The sequence below is a fragment of the Sinohyriopsis cumingii genome, chromosome 18 (genome assembly GCF_028554795.1).
Source record: "Sinohyriopsis cumingii isolate HCF-2022 chromosome 18, ASM2855479v2, whole genome shotgun sequence".
Classification (NCBI taxonomy): Eukaryota; Metazoa; Mollusca; class Bivalvia; order Unionida; family Unionidae; genus Sinohyriopsis; species Sinohyriopsis cumingii.
The window spans coordinates 10,151,448-10,157,159 of NC_142978.1; the positions used below are offsets into that span (position 1 = coordinate 10,151,448).

At 37.1% G+C, this 5,712-nt stretch overlaps 1 pseudogene; it reads left to right on the forward strand.

Annotated features, from left to right (window-relative positions):
• Positions 1-1,407: 1,407 nt before the first annotated feature.
• LOC149776058 (cytochrome P450 2U1 pseudogene) lies at positions 1,408-1,836 on the forward strand (annotated as a pseudogene).
• The last annotated feature ends 3,876 nt before the right edge of the window (positions 1,837-5,712 follow it).

Sequence of the window (5,712 nt, forward strand, 5' to 3'; positions counted from 1 at the left end):
AGATGAGAGCTGTTTAATGCTTGTACTCGAGAATGACCGTACCCCAGATCTCCTCAAATACATCTGCTTTCAAATATAGATCATGATAGTTGCCAAGGGTTTTGCAAGCAAAAGGCTGACAATGCATTGTTTGAGTTCACGATGTCTTTTGTGGACATACTTCAGGAGACAACCGCAAAAGGATTGCCTCTGTGGGTGGTAACGGGGTTTCAGCAGACTTGTACATCCACGCATATATTTGTACGGACACTCCTTTGCAGGTGAATTAACTGAATGATCGATTGTAAGCATCTCTGATTTGGTATGCGATCTTTAAACAGTCACTGCTAAGGTTGCTAAATTTCGAAATAATATCTGCAGTAAGTGAATCAGTCACAATAACAGCTGAATACTGGGAAGACGTTCTCAATCATTACCAACCACATGTGTTTTTACGGCCTGCATATCCGACGTGGGAATCTTGATATAATACTGCGATGCTATTTGAGGTAGTTGCTTCACGGTTAACTGAGGCGCCTCTGGAGAAAGTCAGACAATTACAAGTATGTCAGCTTGTCTCATTCTCCTTGGTTTGTATTCCACGCTCTCGCCCGAGTTGCTTTAGTTCATGTTGTCGTTTATTGCTACAATCATAAATTCGGTGAGTCTTCGTCAGTACGCAATAATACTTGCGGACAGATGTTTCTGTTAAGGACAGATGAATATGCCGCTATTCTCAGTTACCACCTTTAAGACATAATCTAGAATCAAACCCAACACACAACGCCAGCAAAATCACAGTCATGTGCGTATATATCATGTAGCATAAGTAATTCATTTATCGTGATCTGAAAAAGTAGGCAAATGGCATTTGAATAGATAGTCGCGAAGTCTGAATAATCAGTTGCAAGTATATCTGCAACATTTTGTAAAATTTGTCTTTAAACAATGTCGACCCAATTACACTCAATAATAGTTACCTGGCTAAAACCTTAAATGGTGTGTGTAATAAAAAGCTTTTAATAGTGGTCGGCTTGTTTACCACGCGAGCGTTGATATAAATCATGACATTGTTTAGTGGATAGTGGATGCGTATGTGCTTGTATCTATACTCGTTTCATACTTGTTTCTTGCTAGTGCCAGAACTTGTAAAGACATCGATGGTTATGTCACATTTCGGAAACGTGTATATAATAACCAGTTGTTTGGTTATTGATCAACGCTGAAGTCTTCTAATCTACACAATTAACCTCTAATAGTTTCGTCTCATAATAACTATGATTGGCGGGCATGAGTGGTCATGTGATGTGAGGGCAACGTCATGAATTTGACATAACACGCTTTGACCTTAATTACCAACACATGTGTATTATCTTGCATTCAATGATATACTTTCGTCTTTCAGGGGATTATTTAGCAGCTATAGTAATGGATCTTTTTAATGCGAGAACGGAGACTACATCAACCACAATCACATGGGTTTCATTCTACTTGGCAACAAGACCTGATATACAAAATCGGATCTTAGAAGAAATTAAAGAAAAGGTTGGGATTGAGAGACGCCCATCGATGCAGGATAAGCAGAGCCTGGTTTATACCGAGGCATTCATAACGGAAGTCTTAAGAATGTCCACCATCATCATTTTAAGCATAGCACATGCTCCAGTGACGGACGTTTGCATTCGTGGTTACAACATTCCCAAAGGCATGCGAATTTTACCAGAAATCCACTCTGTTCTGTCGGATCATAGAATTCGGGGTGATCCTGAGAACTTCAGACCTGAGAGGTTCGTCAGTGAGGAGGGAAGATTGCTGAGACTAGACGAATTCATACCGTTCTTCACTGGTAAGGATTGACTGAAAATTTGTATTTCCAAATTCCGAATAATTTCCTTTCTTCTTCCCGAACGATGTATTTGAACATGAAATCACATATATTACAGTTTCCACAACAATGAACTGTATTGATGTTAGACACAAAATTAATGAGCTCTCCTTTGCAAATCAACAAACAGATCCAATATTAACATTGTTTGATCAAAATGAATTTTATTTTAGGATAAACTTTGTATATGTATTTCAATGTCGGACATTTGTTAAACGCTAGTTAGGTACAAATAAAGGACTAAATAATAACTTGCTAAAAATGTACTACCTTAAACAATCACCTTGCATGGATGTCAGATTTGTACACAAAACGGAGGGTTCGATTTTGGGAACAAAAGAATTTTATTTTGTTTGCAACCACACACACACACACACACAATATATATATATATATATATATGTATATATATATATATATATATATATATATATATATATATATATATATATATATATATATATATATATATATATATATATATATATATATATATATATATATATTGTGTGCGAGTGAGAGAGAGAGAGAAAAGAAAGAGAGTCTCTGTCCATTTGCTTCAAACATGGCCGATTTAATGCTCTAATCGCATTGATTCATCGCCCGTTCAAGTCCCAAGACCGTTTCATATTTTGAGTTCAAATAAACCATTTAATGTCTGACCAACCGCCTTATTGACCCTTTCTTAAATTTCAGGGAGAAGGAACTGTGTCATAGTTCAGTGGTCAATTCATTCCACGTTGCTGGGCCCCGGTATTGAGCCACAGGAAGGCTGTATCATGAATGCCAAATGCATAATGGAGACGTTGAAGTAATATATCATGGTCCATTGTGTCAAATGCTGCAGACAAATCAAGGAAGGTGAGGACTGTAATATTTTCGCTATCCAAAGCAGAGAGAATGTCATTAACTACTTTTAGAAGAGTAGTTTCAGTACTGTGACAAGGGCAATATGCAGATTTTACATTGCTGAAAATACTGCTTGAATTCAGATGAAATACAAGCTGGGATAGAACAACCTTTTCTAAGATTTTGGACATGAATGGGAGATTATAAACTTGGCTGTAGTTCTTTAAATCGTTATGTTCTAGTGTTGGTTTCTTCAGCAGAGGCTTTACAATGGCAGTTTTGAAAAATGACGGGAAATGCAATTTTAGCCATCGTGACATTTTTAATATGCATGTCAAGACTGTTTAAATGTTACTTGTAATGAACGCGAGTAATATTGACCCTTTTGATGGAAACCTTTATCTCGATGGCTTGTTAATGTTTAAGTAGATTGTACAATTCACCATTGTTTACATTCAGCATCTGTTACTTTCTTTTTACTCCATTTAATGTGTTACCACAATCAGTTAATGTATGAGAGCCTGGAACACTAGTTTGTTTTTAATTAGCCAGTGGGATAAATACTTCCAGAGGGAACTGAACGCTTACTACATTATCTGTGTGCGTTATGATTAAACCATCAAGAATTCCACCTACTACCGGAACCTCGGCAATATACTATATATCTTGAATATATCTAATCATATATATACTATTGCATATCAATGTGAAAATTTTCTATTTCTCTTTTTAATTAAAAACAGCAACTTCATCTGTTATCTCCTTGTGTACTGTTTTAAATCAAACCTTGTTTTACAGCTATTCTATTTTTGTAGAATCGTTCTTCATTAACTGTGTAATGTTTACGATATCGTGGAGTTGTATTGGTGCATTATTCCTGCATTTGCCAGTATGTATGTTTAGTTTCAATTTCAAAGTTTTTCTTCGTGATTTCGTACTATCGTAGTTACAGATTTTATCTCAGTAATTAAGGTTGAATTGCATTTATTTTTGTTGTCTTTGTTTTAACAATTAGTGTTTTCGATACTCGATGGCATTTAGTTTTGAATGTGTAGTCTCGCAAGCTATGGTACAAAGTTAGCAATATTTATATATATCCTCTCAATGTACAGAGTAGAGGGGGAGGGAAGTTAGAAAGTAGAGAGAGGTGTGACAGTGTAAGCATTTCGAAACTTTAAAGTTATTAATTTTAAATTCACAGTTGAGCAAAATGTTCCAAATTGGATCAACAGCTAGAGAACTTTGGCGCATGGTATATATTGCATATTGTAAAACCAAAATAAATTTATGTTTCGTCATAATTTCAAAGGGTTTTGTTGCGTGATTTCGCACTACCGTAGTTAAGGTATTTATCTCAGTAATAACGGTTGAATTGCATATATTTCTCTTTGTTGAAATAATTAATATTTTCGACACTCGATGGCATTTAGTTTTTGAATGCGTAGTGGCTCGAGCCATGAGACAAAGTCAACCAGATTAGTACTCTGTGTATGACTTCGTCCGCAGAGACATAGCGCATACATTTCTGCGGTGGAGTTAACCCGTACGAGTTAAAATAAACAATTCTACGCGGATCAATTGCGTATGCTACCCATCGAGTTCCTAAACCGGTACTATTATTGAGATTAATAATACTCGTCTCGGTGTTGTTTTGTCGCTGCGGTAACTGATCGTGCATAAAAACACCTCTATATTTTTTTTTTAAAAAGTTACTTGGCAGCAATTAGTAAGTCAAAATTTGGCATCGGCGAAATTTAACGCAGGGTTTCTGGAAGTCTCAGACCATTTCCTCGAGGATAAGTTCCTGGAAGGCTTAAGCCCTTTCTCGTTGCTTTTTTAATCCCATTCCAGCAGCGGTTCCACCAGCACCTAGCGCGTCCACTTTTACAACGGCTGGGCTTCAGCGGATATTAGTGCTGGTAATGCGGCGAGTAACGGAAAGATACCTCTGGTCTTAGCGGTGTAGCTGATGACACCAGTGGAAAGTTTAAGTCGTATTCCAGTTTTTGTTTTTCTGGCTTTATCGAGGTGCTTAAGTTGACACGCTGTCAACGGCAGTTTATTTTCAACGTCTGTGATTTGATCGTGCTTTAGAGTATTTCTGGTTCCTGTTTAATTGACTGAGGCGGATTGTAGTTTTCTAATCTGACCAAGAATCAGACTGACACTAACGTGGCGGTAAGACATTTTTATAAAATACTCGTGTTTTTAAATCGTTACATATTTTCCACTGGTTCGGTAAAGAGTTTCATTCGACCACCAGTGCCTTCAAGCAACATTTCCTTGTCGCTAATTATAACCACGATTGTTCCTTGTCGCTAATTATAACCACGAGTGTTTAGTAATTAACACCACCTGGATCTACTCTAGCTCTGAAGTATATATCAACGACATATTGTCTGAATAAATCCAGATCCAGTTAAAAGCAATAGATCTGATACAGTCCTTTAAAATCAAACCGTGAGATTTGTAAATCAGTGTCTATATTTTGATCACGTCCCATATACGACAGCAATCGATGATACGCGCGCGCAACACTATTATTTTCGAAATTCAAGATTATATCTTTGGATGGTTCTTTGTGTCCGTTTATTTGTAAAGAAACCTCACTGACTCCAAGTGGGTTGAATATCTTGTGACTGCGTTCTTGACTACCTAGCCGATCAGTATTTTGCAGCGCAACAAAATGTGTCTTGGTGCAGAAACACCTAGGTTAGTTGCTATTTACAACGTTAGTATTCCGGTAATATGTCTCTGAATGCTATCCGTGGACACTGTGAGCCTTGACAGCAATGACTTCCCGCCTTTGTTCATTAACGAAAGTAATTGTTCTTCGTCAGCGATCGACTGAGTCATTAAAGTCATTCGCAGTGAAAGTTTAAACAGGTTCAGCTTAATAGCAGCAGCTCCACCAGCACGCCAAATAGCATCATAATAGTTACATTTCCGTACAAGCACAACTGCGTGTTTCGCTCCAACGATAACTTTTCTTACAATTC